This window comes from Euprymna scolopes, chromosome 6 (genome assembly GCF_053919585.1).
Source record: "Euprymna scolopes isolate OS-2025 chromosome 6, ASM5391958v1, whole genome shotgun sequence".
Lineage (NCBI taxonomy): Eukaryota > Metazoa > Mollusca > Cephalopoda > Sepiida > Sepiolidae > Euprymna > Euprymna scolopes.
In genome coordinates this window covers 118,633,937-118,650,182 of record NC_136487.1, presented here as the reverse complement: position 1 = coordinate 118,650,182, position 16,246 = coordinate 118,633,937, and positions in this window count along the sequence as shown.

Below are 16,246 nucleotides of genomic sequence, written 5' to 3'. Positions count from 1 at the left end.
TATATATTCCAACCGAAAGATCTCTTTAAGATTCTGATCGTCCCTTTAAGTGTAATTGTTGTAATCTCTCTTGCACTTGGTTCACTGGGTATGTTTATCAGGTAGTTTTTGAAATCCTTTTTCATGAGTCCAGTTGCTTCTATAATTACTGGAATGATAGAGATCTTCCTACGATTCCAGTTTCTTTTTATGTCACACATAAGAACTTAGTATTTCATTATCTTTTTCCTCTAAGCTCTGTTTAACCGAGCGTCATTGGGGACACTAACTTCTACTAAGGTTGCTACTTCCTCCTTCTTGTTTCATATTACTATGCCAGATTTAATAACTCTGTTTTCTAGGTACGTAACTGTAAAAATTGCATAGTCATAGTGGATGGTGTACGACTTATTTCCAACTGTTTTTTTCTGGTAAACATGTTCCCAGGATTTGCTGCTGCATTCGATATTCAAATTTTTACAGATCGTCCAATGGAGATATTTACACACTCCTTTGTGTCACATCGTATAGTAGCCTCTTCCTAGCAGAACCTTACAGTTGGATGTCGGGTGACTCACACTCTCTACTTCTGTGTGGCAGAATTTGCACTTCTCTCTGGTTTAATTTTCTTATCACTTTGTTTTTGCTGGGATGGGGCATTCTACCGGATGCCAAACATTCTCCCATTAGTTTAGTTACTCCAACCGAGAGATCTTTAAAAGATTCTAACCGTCCCTTTAAATGCTATTGTTTGTATATCTCTTGCACTTGGTTCACTGGGTATATTCGCCAGATAGATTTTGAAATTCTTTTTCATTAGCCCGGTTGCTCCTATAATGACTTGTATGATTGATATCTTCTTAAGATTCCAGTTTCTTTTCATGTCGTACATAAGTCCTTGGTATTTTGTTATTTTCTCCCTCTTTGCTCTGTTAAGGCCATCATCATTAGGGACGCTTACTTCAACTAAGGTTGCCACATTCTCCTTCTTGTTCTATATCACTATGTCAGGATTAATAGCCCCATTTTCTATGCACGTAGCTGTAGGAATTTTGTAGTCGTAGTGGATGGTGTATGACTTATTTCCAACTGTTCTTTCTGGTAAACATGTTCTCAAGACTTGCTACTACATTGGATATTCAAGGTTTTTACAGATTTTCCAGTGGAAATATGGGTTCTCATACGAGAAGACAGTCCAATTTAAGGTCCACACATTCGATCACAATTCGGGCATACATTATCGTTTGATTTCTGTGATGCACTATTCTTGCTGCTTTCAGATCTTCAGCGTGACGATGTCGTTCATTTTTGTACCTTTCCACACCATTCCATATTCCATTCCTTCACTCCACTCTCCCGAGTGCACACTGCCTCCCAAGTTGTGTGATAAATTTCACATCTCTTCATATTCTCCTTCAATCCATCCTAGTGCCACTTCTTCTGTCTTCCAAACCTTCTAGCTCCCAGAATAAATTCTGTTCAGAATAAAATGTTTTCTTAGGATAGGGCTGGTCACTCTCATGGAGATGTTTCTGCATGAATTTGTTTAACATGGATTAGTTGCTTATGATGCCCCATAACTAGTCTAATTTCGTTTTGTGGTCCATTTATTCCTCTGCATGGTCTTTGGTTTGTACCGATCATATTTGTTTACGTGTATTTTGTGATCTGAAGTAAGAAAAACCAAAATTAACAAGATGTCGACTGGTACCCTCATGTTGGTTATCGAAGGAACCCCAATGACCATCACGCTCACTTCTTTCTTCTGAGCCACATGGCTTTTATATTTGTTTGGTATGATTTTTTTATGTTTTTTTTTTTTGTATTTGTGGCAACACCAGGCCCAGGCTTTAATCCTGTCATAGATATAGTTTATATCTATTCTGTATGTAAAAATAACTGCATTACTACACACACTGTACATGCTAAATTTTTTAATATAAAGAATGTTGATCAATATTCGTTTTAGTAGTTTATAACTCAGAGGCTACGGATATCTGAACTTATTTTCACATACAGACACAATTCCGAAGTTATGACATCGATTTTTCAAGTACTATATATATATATATATATATATATATATATATATATATATATATATATATATATATATATATATATATATATATTCCAGGTAGAATGAGATCCATAAATTAAGAATAATTCTTTTATTCTTTATGTAAATACAGTCATATCATCTTGCTACGATGTGCAGACGGTCTCAATCATCAGGCAAGAAAAATTAAAATACAAAAATTAAAAAGGTTCCAGACCTTTTCAAATTTTTAGGAGAGAAAAAAATACCATGACTGACAAGAAGCAAAAAAGAACTTTAATTTTTGCTTCTTGCCAATCATAGCATTTTTTCTCTCCTCAAAATTTGAAAAGGTCTGGAACCTTTTTAATTTTTGTATTTTAATTTTTCTTGCCTGATAAAATCAAATATTATTGAAACAGTCTGCACATCGTAGCAAGATATAACTGCATTTACATAAAGAATATATATATATATATATATATATATATATATATATATATATATATATATATATATATAGGGGGATGCAAAAGTAGGTATACAGTGGTCAAAAAAAGAAAAAACGTATAAAGTTTAAGGCATTTATTATACAGACAAACAAATGTTGCATAAACAAGTGATAATTAGCACGTATAATAAGAAACACATGTAATAGGAAGCCCTATTTCCGCAGGTATTCAAATTGCTTGCCGTCAGCGTTAACACATTCCTCTAATCGAGAACGAACACTCATGCACACTCTAGAACAAAGATCTTTATCAGCATCAATTTCCTGACAAGCTTCCAAAATGAACTGAATCATGTTTTCGACAGTGCTGCTTGCGTGCAAAAACCTTATCTTTTACTGTGCTGTTCGTCAGTCAAATTACCGGCCATGGTTAAATTGCCAATTTAACTGAAAAAATAAAAATAAATTATTCAAAGTACATGCACTTTAATCGAAAGGAAATTTAATTAATAAAAACAAAAGACTAAAAGTATATGCATTTTTACTTTAAGATATGTAGCTTTCAGTTCAATAAAATGTCAATAATTTCAATACTGTATACCTACTTTTGCACCCCCCCCCTGTATATATATATAATGGAGTCAGAGTTGGCTTTGTTGCGGGGTTCGAATCTATCAACCAGTGTTAATCGTGACACCCTGCACTGATGATTCCCAAAAGGATGAAACACTAATGTTTGTAGGTATTTAATAATCATTATAGTAAATAATTATGTCAAACCCTTTAAGAAACTCATTTCTTATCGTTTAGATTTTACAGTTGAAATAAAGTCGGTCACTTTAGCTTGCATACACAGATCATCGTATAATGATTAGATCACTCTGACAGACTTTAAAAACAATAAAAATAAATAAATGTTTAAATTTTAGCAATATTTCTCACAGTTAACTTGCTTAACTTGCTAATGGAGTCACAGATGGCTTCGTTGCCGAGTTCGAGTTTATCAATCAGTGTAAATTGTGACACCTTACACTGATGATTCTCGAAAGGATAAAACACTAATGTCTATAGGTATTTAATAATTATTATAGTAAATAATTATGTATGCGTGTATGCATGTATACATTAAATTAAAAAGATGAGGAATAAAAGTTACATAGAACTTCATTGTATCATCAGTCCAATAAGGAAGCAAGAGGAGAAAAAGTAAGAAAAACGTCTTTAGGCCATGGCATTTAGAAGTTAAACACTTCTCATCAGAATCGGAAAAAAAGCAAGCATTATACAGATATAAACAAAAACCGGTTTAAGAACATTTAGATTCGCCATGAAAAATATATAGAAAAATATAAAACATTAAAAACATATTTAAAAAAAATATGTAAGTATACGTCAATAGGGAGAATGAATAATTTTTAAAAAATGAAAATAAGAGTAAGGAAATATATAAGCATATATCAGTAGGGAATACAAAGATGGGGACTACTAAAGAAGAGAGCAAAAAAGTAAAAACATAAATAAAACAGATATTACACTTTGATCTTGGCCTGAAGGCCAAGAACGTATGCTCTTATATATATATATATATATATATATATATATATATATATATATATATATATATATATATATATATAATCTGCAGAGTTTCAAAGAAATATGTTCTTCTTTTCAGAGGAAAGATATCAGCAAATAAATATTATAGCGAAGTTATGAATTTGCTGGCATTAATTGAAACAGTATTACATGAAAACTAGTCATGTTCGATCTCCTCTCGTGATGTTACCCTTAGGTCATCTAAATGATTTTGTAATCCTCGGCATAAATGATAATCTAAGAGAGCTATATGTAGAAGAATATATATGATGGGGCAAGGTTTCCCAAACCAAATTTTCCTAGATCTTTGCACAGACGAGCATTGTCAGGATGGAAGATCACTCCTTTTCTATTGAAGGTCATTTTCTGGTCAACATGGATGATAGTATTGCTAAAAAAAGAATATGAATGACGTTTTAATAATCTGAAATAAAAAGTTATAAATTAATTATGGTGATATGTTTAAGTAATAACAATACACACAAAATAAATTACGATCGTTTAAAATGACCTTTCTCCAAATATATTCCTCCTCTGGTCGTATATATTTGTTAATTTTATTTATCTCTTCTTCTTTGCAATGAACCAATAGGCTGATTTTGGCCTAGTAAAGCTAAGAATAACTTCTAAAAAAAGATCTCCAGGCCAATTGGTAACTCCTTCATTTTTTATCACCTTTTTTGTCGTCTTGTTGGCTCAACTTCAATATGGCACAAAACCATACCAGATTCGCCCTAAAATGTCTGAAAGCATATTGGCAAAATACTTAGTATAATAATGCTCAAAAACATCACACACACACACACACACACACACACACACACACACACACACACACACACACACACACACACACACACACACACTTAAAAGCTGCTATTTTTGCAGATTTTAATGAATGATTTTTTAAAGAGTATATTTAGTTATCTCCCACTGCAAGAACTTAGACACTAGGGTTGGAAAGTAGGATTGAGAAGTCAAATTCCCTGAGAAGAGGCACTTTGACCTGCAAAAAGTGCCTGGGTAGCCCAGTCTACATTCCTCAATAAGAGTGCCACAGGCAATTAGCAATAAACTAACTCCCTTCTCAAAGAAAGAAGGCAAAGCCTGGGAGGGTAGAACTGCATAAGAACAACATTACAACATTGCACCGCAATCAACAGGGACCAGAGCATTATAAGAATAGTCTGTTGATTTTGAGAGGCAAGGATAAAATTCCTAGCCTGGTTTCGTAATGGGATATTTTTACTTGCAACCTATATAATTGAAGATTTATATAATGACTAGCAGGGCTATGCAGCATGGGCCAGGACAAAATTATAACATAACTTTTATCCCTCTCTCTTTTCTCCTTCCAGTTCTTTCTCTCCACTCTTTCTTCTTTATCCAGCCCATTTCTCTCTCTGAACATACACACACACATAACTCATGTCGGCACAAGGGAAACAATTGAAAAAACCTTACTTCCCTTTATGAGTTATTTCCCTTTATATGAAAATATTAAAAGATGCATGTAAGTCTTGATAACATTGAATGATATAAATGGCCATTTGAACCCCATGTAATGAATATTTTCAACATAAATTTTAGATATTATACATCAGAGAAAAAGCCAACCAAGAAAATATAAACTTTGTGTGTGTTTGTTTAGTTGTTCTGGACTTTTAGCTGGACATAATAACACATGCACAGAAAAAATAACGAAATACTAAGCTATTATGTACAACATGAAAAACTGGGATATTAGGAACTGGGATCCAATAATTATAGGAGCAACCAGACTTATGAAAAAAAAATTTCAAAAACTACCTGGCGAATATACTCGGTAAACCAAGTGCAAGTGAAATGCAAGGAATTTCACTTAAAGGACCGGTTAGAATCTTAAAAAGATTTCTCAGTTGGAATTTATAACATAGTGGATGAATGTCTGGTATCTTGTAGAATGCCATATCCCCAGCTAGAAGAAAATAAGAAATTCTTGAAAAAAATAGAGTGAAAACTGCCCTTTTATAGTATAGATAAAGATGAAATTTATTAACAATTTATTGGAGTAAACAAATAAAACCTAAAAATCTTTCTCCTTCTCTTTTTGCAATATAAATATCTCAATGGATTTATATTTATTATATAAATGGCAGTTGTCCGTGTGTACGTGTGTTTGTATATCCAGTTAGAAGTAAAATTACGAAACAAACACTCACAAAGTTGATATATTCTTGATCAGTGTTGTTCTGGATGAATAATATCTAAAATCAAAATAGAAAAAATATTTATTCTTTCGGTGGTAACAGGACCAGAGTGTAAGGGCGTTTTGTTTTTTTCAGCTATTTCCAACATTCTCCAAAGGAGAGGTTAATGACTTATTATTATTTTCAACGGAGAGAAATTGGTGGGGGCAGATGAGTTAGCAAGATGGAGGAATGGATAGGGCGGAGTAGAGGGATAGAAATTTTAATTACACTTTTTCCCCCGGGCAACACTGGGTAGTTCTGCTAGTCTATATATCAATAGGATAGCGTATGTTATTTATTTTGTGTGTCACGCTTACATCTGAGTAACTGTCGTTTAATTGTTATGGACTTCCATTTTTTTGTAATAAATAATTTTATCAAGAATCCTTCACAAGTTTTGGTTTCGGTTTCGATTATAGCTAATGGCACTCAAGTTATTTATTTTTTTATAAATAATTTTACCAAGAATTCTTTATAAGTTTTGGTTTCGGTTTGAATTATAGCTGAGGGAACTCAAGTTCTATATAGATACATGATATATAAAAATTTATAGAACATTAACTCTTTAATAATCTATACGAAATCTGCAAGAATTAAAATATCATATTTGAGCGTACTTTACAACCAGGCTATGCCGGGCGTCCCTGCTAGCTTAGATAAATACTTTCGCAGTTTTAACAAAAGAGCTTCAATAATGTCAGAGCGTCTCCATTTACGCTGAACATCTACAGAATGCCAACATCAATATATTACATATGAATGAGTCTCTGTGGAATTTTTACTGGTGCTGCAAGTTATATATAATTCACATTAACAACAGCAGCTTCTGGTATTAAAGTTTACAAGTGTTATGATATGCATTATTTCTTTTTTTTTTTTTCACTTTTATTTATTTCAAACAAAGCACTTTGCCATTGAGATATAAGAGCTACAGTTTTTCTTTTACCGTTACGTTATGTGCGTGTCTCTGTGTGTAAATATTTGACTGATAAAAGCTATAATGTTCTTTTCCATAACGGAATAACTGTTCCTATCTTATATGCAAAGATATAAAAAGGTGTTGATTAAATTTTTTTTTTTTTTTACACAGTGATCACTACTTATCAAGGCCCGGAAGCCACTCAGGGATATATGTAAAGATATAAAAAGGTGTTGATTAAAATCTATCATATTCCTATCTTTACATCATCAACGCTCTGATCCCCATCTGAGATCAATTAAAATGAATGAATTGGGGAGGCTTCATGTTTTGACAAGCTTCTGGGCTTGACCTTTACTCCTGATCTGAAATGGAACACGTACATAAAATCCGTTGCCAAGGTTGCTGAATGCAATTCTCTACCTATATAAGAGCCAGGTATATCCAAGGATGGAGTAATGTTGCCACATCTGGGCAGGAGCTGCTAGAAAGGACTTATTCTGCCTTGATAGAGTTCAAATAGACTTTGTTGCCTAGTAAGGGATGCCCTTTTCTCTTCCCTGCAACCTCTTTCTCACAGAAGAGACGTTACGAACCTGTCTCTGCTTTATTGTTATTTTCATGGCAAATGCTTGTCTGAGCTCCAATCTATGGTCCTCCCTCACCAAACTTTCATGAGAAACACTCGTCTAGCTGAAAACACTATCAATAATTTCCCCCACTCTTTATCTATGCCTAAACCTAAACGTAGATTCCATGAACAAAGCTTCTTTCTTAGAACTGCATGCCTGTGGAACTCTCTTCCGTTTGCCTGCTTTCCAGCTGACAATAATATGGCTATCTTCAACTCTAATGTAAACAAGTTCTTGATGAACCATTCCACTTTAGCTAACAAATTTACCAAATTTTCACTACTAACGATTACTATGATTTTGATACTGTACACTCTTTAACCCTTATCCTTGAGTGGCCTCTGGGCCTTGATAAGTGGTGATCCCTATGTAAAAAACAAAAAAAAAAAAACTCAAAAGATAATTTTAATTCTAAATGAATCTATATAAATAAATCGGTAGATGTACGTATATATGTGTGTTAGTTATGGTAGTCCATCCATGTGGATGACACCATCTTCATCATCATATTTTTTTCTATTGACTCTGTGACTCCGTTGATGATTTTGCAGCCCGATGGGTGATCTACACTGCTTTGCACAAATAGTGCACAGGAAGACAGGATTTAAGTTTTAAGGGTGAGTGGCTGCTGCTCGCTGGTGTCTCAGTGTGCGACACTCTGTAGCTACTTGCTCATGCTCATTGTTGAAAAAGGCCATCCCACTATGATGTGTGGAGTGCCAACTGTCTTTGTCCACTGCCAAAGTCTCCAAAAGATTGAAGAGAATATTGCAGCGCTTGAGGGTAAGCTTGATGCAGTCTATATAGCCTTAATTTGGGCAACTGACGTTTTGTCGGCCATGAGTGAGCTGACCGAAAAGAACTCTTCGAGGTAGGCGGTTTGAGGGCATCCTGATGACGTGGTCCAACCACTGAAGCTGACGACGGATAAGGAGTGACTCCAGAGGGACAACTCCAGCTCCCCTGCATATCCCTAGAATGGAGGCCAAGAATCTGCTGTAGTTGTCTGATGTGAAATGACTCCAGCACATAAAGTTCCTTTGTGTGAAATTTCATAAGAATCGGTCCAGCCATTTTCGAGTTCATGCGGAATTCACACACACACACACACACACACACACACACACACACACACACACACACACACACACACACACATTTCTTATGATATAATAGTAGATTTCATAAGTGGCATTTAATTTGGGGTCACCTCGTAGTATACTAATTAAACATTTTGTATATATTTTTTTAAATGTTAAGGACATTTTTGCGAGATAATTCAATAAAAGAATTAAATGTTTAGAATCTGAAAGTTTTTGCAAATTTGAATCAGTTTAATTCTTTAATTTGAGAAAACAAAATATTTACAATCTAGTGAGACATTAGATCTTCTCTTCCATGAAGTCTCTTTCACACAGAAGCTAGCCTCTTTATTGTATCGTTATACTTATGGTAATTGCTTCTCTAAGCTACAATCCCTGCACCCCCGTAAGACATTCACAATAAGAACACACCTTAGCTACAAATGCAGCAAAACCTTTCCTTTCTCTCTCTATCTTTACCAAAAACCAAATGAAACTTCCATGAACAAAGTTTCGTTCCAAGGACATCCCATTCTTTTTTTTACTTGGAGAGTAACTACTTATCAAGGCCTGGAGGCCACTCGAGAATAATAGTTATGTTAGGTACATTGTGAGACAAGATCAGTCACGATGGAACTTAGGTAGGGCTTGTTATCTAAACGACCCAATAGGAATTTATTTACATTAGACTTGAATACGACATTGTTATAGTCTACCAAGGAGCAGACAAGCAGTATTGCATTCCACAGACGGACAGTTCTAAGAAAGAAACTCTGCTCATTGAATTTTCGTTTAGTTTTTGGCACAGATAAGAAGTAAGGAAAATTGTTAGTGGTTATTTTAGCTAAGCGAGTATTTGTTGTGAACATTTTATGGGGAGGGACCATGGACTGGAGCTCAGTCGAATCTCTACCATAAAAAATATCGATAGAGCAGAGACTGAGTCACAATGTTTTTTCTGTGAGAAAGCGGAAACAGCGAGGTGAACAGGTAATCACCCACTAAATTTTGGTTTTGTACCCTGTCTTATCTGTGGAACAAGATACCACAAGCCTGCTTCCCAACCGACTACAGCATGATCGTCTTCAAGTCTAATGTAAACAAATACTTGATGAGTAGCCCTCTTGGATTGTAACATAGTGCATATGGCGCACGTGTGAGAAAATTAGTAGGAGCCGTAGGATAGCTGACTGGCAAAAATATTAGCAGCAGCAGCAGCCATCTTAGCACATATGCAAATTAAGTAATGTGCAAACGCTGACGTCACAGGAAGGAAAAAAAAGAAAAACAAAAAGACAACATGTGATCGAGAGGGAGAAGAAAAGTGCATGCCGAGAAGATGGATGCGTGAAGTTAAGCGCGAGAAAGCGCTGCCTATGGCCGGCATCAGGTGGCAGGGACAGAGACTTGTAAAAAGCACATGTTATATGGCAGATTGTTGTAAAACACATGGCTGGGTGAAAACACTTTCGAAAGATAATGAAATGTATTATTCTTGGAAGAACCACAAATAAATGCTTTTCATTTGCACTTTTTTAAAAAATGCTGAATCAGATATTTCTTTCTTTTTTTTTTGTTTCTTCTTTTGTGACGGTATCAGACAACGTGCGGGGCCGAGTGGTTGAAATGTAACAACATAGTAAAGTGTAATGGTTACAGGATAATCTATTCTGCTTATCTAATTCAACTGATTATCTCTTTAACCCTTATCCTCGAGTAACCTTAAACCTTGATAATCAACGACCTATTACAAAAAATATTTTAAGCACACAAAATAAAACATTTCGTTCCACACCCTATAAAGGAAATAATGCCTGGGAGAATTAAATCATGACAACAGAACCGATACTACACTATCTTCATTGAATTGAGCATTGGAGGATAGAACATTAGTTTGAAATAGTATAATAATCTGATTTGAATTATCGCAGAGGAGATATTGCTATAGTTTATCTACTCTACCATTATTTTCATGGCAGGTGCTCGACTGAGCTCCAATCTCTGGTTCCATTAGATCACTGAAGTTAAGCAAGGTTGAGCTTGGTCAGTACTAAAATAGGTGACCATTTGGGAATTCCAGGTTCTGTATGTGCTCTCTGCTTATCTCGGTATCGTTTCCAATCATCCTGGACTTCTCCTTGCCACTGGTTGAGGATTGTGCAACTCTTGCCTCACAATTACATGCGTAGCTACCCTTATAGTGGGTATTCATGGTCTTTTGAGACTGAATGGAGGCGATGACATTCTATATATGTAAAGAAGCCATTTCATGTGAAGATGGCTTTTTCTAATCGCACTCCATAACTAATCTAATTTTTTTGTGGTCCATTTTTTTCCTCAGAGTGGTCTTTGGTTTGCGTTGATCACATTTCTTGACCTGTACTTGTTTTGTTGCATTCTGCTACCTGAAAGAAGGAAAGGGTCAGCATTCACAGGATGCTGACCAAGTTCCTCACGTTGGCTATCAAAAACAAACCCTGATTATTACACTCAGATCTTTCTTCTGAGCCACATGGCTTTTATATTTCTTTTTTATAATTTTTTCATGGCTTTCTTAGTATATGTGGCAGCACCAGACCCAGGTTTATAGAACATAATTCTGAAGTTATGCCATTGATTTTCTAAACACAGTGTATCTATTTATCCTATAAGTGGCACTTTCTCTTTTTGTATGTCTCTCTGTATATTGAATGTTTGTTGGTATGTCTGTCTGTCTGTTTTTTGAATTTTTTAAAGGAAGACAATTAAATGAAAACTTCAGGCGGTAAATGCTGTTGATGTTGTAGAGAACAGATACTAGATTTTGATCTTAGTTGAAAGACTGAGGAGGATTTTTTTAAATAGATAACTTTACTTTAAATTTATTCAAACCAATAATATTGTGGGAACTGCGTTTGTGCTTGATATTTATAAAAACGAAATAGGTTTTACTTTTAATTTATTCATACCAATAATATTATGGGGTTTGTGTTAGTGCTTGACATTAATAAAACAGAAATATGTTTTATTTTTTAATTAAATCGTACCAATAATAATGTGAGGTCTGCATTTACGCTTGACATACATATATACTAAACAAACTGTCTAGGCCCGGAGGGTTTAGTCTATATAGACTAAACACCCCCCCCCCGGGAAAATCTGCTGTTGAATGTGTATATAATTTATATAATATATACATCTGAAATTTCTTTTGTCGCTATTCTCAAAATCAACACAGACGAATTTCAAAGTATAAGTTTTATTTATAATTAAGTTTTTTGTTCATTGACAAAGAGAAAGAGAGGTAGCTGTTAGTTGTAAGGTGTGCGTGTGTGTATGGTGTGTGACTCAACGACGCAGAGGTCTCAAGATGTCAATCACCCTCGATGCTGTATTTGTTCTCCTGTGTTTTTTGTTGCTTATTTTTTTCTTATTTAGTAAAAAATCGACATTTCTGGAATTGTAAACATCAAGATATTACATTCTTCTTTTCTATTTTGTATTGAGAAATTCATAAGTTTTGACCTTGAAATGTAAATAGTTCTTTGTTTTCGTTTAAGTATAATTTCGGTTATTTTTTATGAGACACCACAAACCCATCTGAAATATGCGTCTGTTACACATCCCTGCTTTCAAATGTGCATCGCCACGTCTCTATATCCAATATATATATATATATATATATATATATATATATATATATATATATATATATATATATATATATATAAAGTCAATGTCTGTGTGTGTGTATGTATATGTACGTATTTGATATTTACGTATTCCCTATAGAAAGAAAGGTTATGGATTATAAACATAAAATCTAAAAGTGTATTCTTGCGTAAAATTTACCTTGGAAGACATACAATTCCCAAAGTAAGGCCTCCTAATTTTTTAACTCATAAACTAAAATGTTGAAGAGCTATGAAGACAGGGGTGATACCATTAAAACAGGCAACATTTTGTGCTTATTTTTCTGCATAGCCACAATCATTCTCAGTGCACTTTTATCAGCGATAAATGATGCCTTGATTGTAAAATCTAAGGCCTGCTTTGTCACTCACATCTCTGTCGCCACTCTGAAATCGACGAACCCATCTTCTATCTGTGTTGGCATCATCTGTATTGACTTCATGAACGTTCAACAGGGGTTGCTTTCTTAGAATCTCACACAATCAATATCTGCAACAAAGAAATTAAATTTTCAGGTCCATACGTCCAGTCATCATAACAATACAATTTGGTATTTGGTATCCTCTCTGATCTATTTGGGCAGAATAAAAAATAGGAGGCATTACTGATGGAACGTCTGTCGTACACACAGGATGTTTATGAAATCGTTTGCAGACTTATATACACATGTAGAACATAATATCAGAGTTCTGCCATCGATTTTCCAAAGACTTTCTGTATCTATCTGACTGTTACTCTATACAGATTCACAAGTTGTTCTTTAGGTCCCCCCCCCCCATTTTTAAAAACATTTTTACTATTAGAGTAGAAGGCTTTCTTACATCTAGGGATCTCTATTGTGTAGGGGGTGGGACTTTGCTGCTTGTCGGGTTTGTCAGGGTATTTATGTCAAGGGATATAAGTGGTTAGTTTGTCGGAGAATCCACTATTAAATTCCATGAATGATGTTTCCGACAAAGAGGGAAGAATTGATGTTCTCTGGGTTATAATCTAGCTTTAGCTCAATGTTCATTAGTTTTTGACCTTGAAGTATTTTTTTTTTTTTTTTTTTTGCATCAAGTAACTTCATACCTTGTCTGAAGCGATTTCCACGTTGTTGTTTTTTTTAGTTCCTTACGTCAAGTGACTTCATACCTTGTCTGGAGCGATTTTCATGTCTTTTTTTTGTTGTTTTTTTAGGTCTTTACATCAAGTAACTTCATACCTTGTCTGGAGCGATTCCCATGTTTTTTGTTGTTGTTTTTTTAGGTCTTTACATCAAGTGACTTCATACCTTGTCTGGAGCGATTTCCATGTTTTTTTGTTGTTGTTGTTGTTTTTTAGGTCTTTACATCAAGTAACTTCATACCTTGTCTGGAGCGATTTTCATGTTTTTAAATTTTCTTTTTTTTAGCTCTTTACATCAAGTAACTTCATACCTTTTCTGGAGCGATTTTCATTTTTTTTTTTTTTTTTTTTGGTAAAATATGATATAGTTCACTCTTTGTGTATACCAATCCTTTTAGTTTAAAAGCTCAATGTTAGTTAAATATAGCAAGAGAGTATATCTAAAATAATAACAGTATAGCTACATTCCAAGTTCCAAATATTTATTTATCAAAAAATTCCTTCTGTATATCAAAACTTCAGTACATTTTTATAGATCTGTTTCATTATGCTGAAACAATCAATTATTATTATGTCAATAGCGAATCTTTTCATGCATAAACTCTTCAGATAAAAAGAATATTTTTTGCTAAAAAAATAGAGTAAAATATACAGACTTTATAAAATTTTAATCAATTTCATGGCTCTAAGTTTGATTATAATTCAACAATATTGTAAAAGAAAATTTGTTTTACAATATTATTTGTATTAATGTCACCTGTAAAAATTCATCTGTTATTTCCCTTATCAATCGTGCTTAAAAATATTTCCATTCTATGGACGTCCATCACAAATGCAGATCCCACAATGTTATTGTAATGCCATTGCTCAAACTGAAGCATATTCATCTAAATACTTTAGTTAATATAGTTTGAAAATATATTTGGTTATGGGGATCTATCTGTAAAAACCCTCATAAGAGTTTATGGTATATTTCTATTCTATGGACATCAACATGAATGGAGACCCCATGATATTAGTCTACCATTTTTGGACACAACAGATATTACACAGTTGATTTGAACTTGAAGGTCAATAAATTATATATTATTTCGTGCTTTACATTCAATACAGTTTTTGTTTTATTTATTTATTTTTTACAAGGTGATCACCACTTATCAAGGCCCGGAAGCCACTCAGGGATAAGGGTTATTGCATGTACAGTACGTTAGTGTGGGGATTTAATAAAAGTGTCTACTTAAGAGGGCGGTTCAATCAGGAATTTGTTTACATTGGACTTGAAGACATCCAGGTTGTAGTCAGGTGGGAAGCAGGCTGACGGAACAGAGTTCCACAGGCGTGCACTTCTAAGAAAGAAGCTTTGTTCATGGAATCTACGTTTTGATTTAGGCACAGATAAAGAGTGGGGAAAATTTTGGACAGTGGTTTCAGCTAGATGGGTGTTTTTCGTAAAAGATTGGCGAGGGGGGGACTAGAGATTGGAGCTCAGACAAGCACCTGCCATGGAAATAACGATAAAACAAAGATAGGCTCGTAACATCTCTTCTTTGGGAAAGAGGTTGCAGGGAAGAGAAAAGGGCATCCGCCACTAAGCCATGAAGCCTATTTTGTACTCTGTCAAGGCAGGATAGGCTGTTTTTAGCAGCTCCTGCCCAGATGTGGCAGCAGTATTCCATCTTTGGGCGTACTTGGCTTTTATATAGATAGAGAATTGCATCGGTAGTGCTGGTTTATATGAGTTAGCAGATGCAAAGATGTTCGCCCGATATAACCAGCATCGCACTGGCATTTAAATTAATAAACAATATTACTAATTTGGGTGTAAGGCAAACTATCTTTGCGAAAAGAAGGAAAAGCAGGTCTCGTAGTGTATACCAAACGCAAAGAAATAGAGTGCAAGCAATAATAAACAGTTCTAACAATCTGTTTTGACAATTTAATACTCTTGTCACCAATCTACAGTAATTTTAAATAAACTGGGCACTTCGCAGACCCAAACTTTTTAGGAGATTTAAAATCATCAACCTTCTTGTCAATGCAGTCTTCAATAAGGTCTATTGATAAATATTCCTCTGATCTTATCAAGTTCGGAGTCTAATCTATTAGGTGAACATATCATGAGAGCTCTATGTACCAGCGTATTAAGCCGACCTTACGTGATTTGGGTACAAAGGACGATCAGTTCACATATAAGCCAGTGATAGTAGGCTTCCTATAAATGGTAGTGAGAAAGCCTCCTCTTGAATGTTCAACAAGAACATCCAAGAAGGGAAGAGAATTGTCCGTCTCATTTTCCATACTGAACTTAAGAGCCCCATGCAATGAATTCAACCTATTTAAAAATGCTAACGCTTCACTTTGCGATGAAAACATAACAAAAGTGTCGTTAACATATCTACAATATGTGGTGGTTATTGTTGCAGAATTAAGCAAAACGGATTCGTAATAACCGACAAAAATATTGGCTAAAATTCAGGCCAACGGACTCCCCATTGAACCCCCGTCGACCTGACAGTACATAATGTCACCAAAGTTAAAC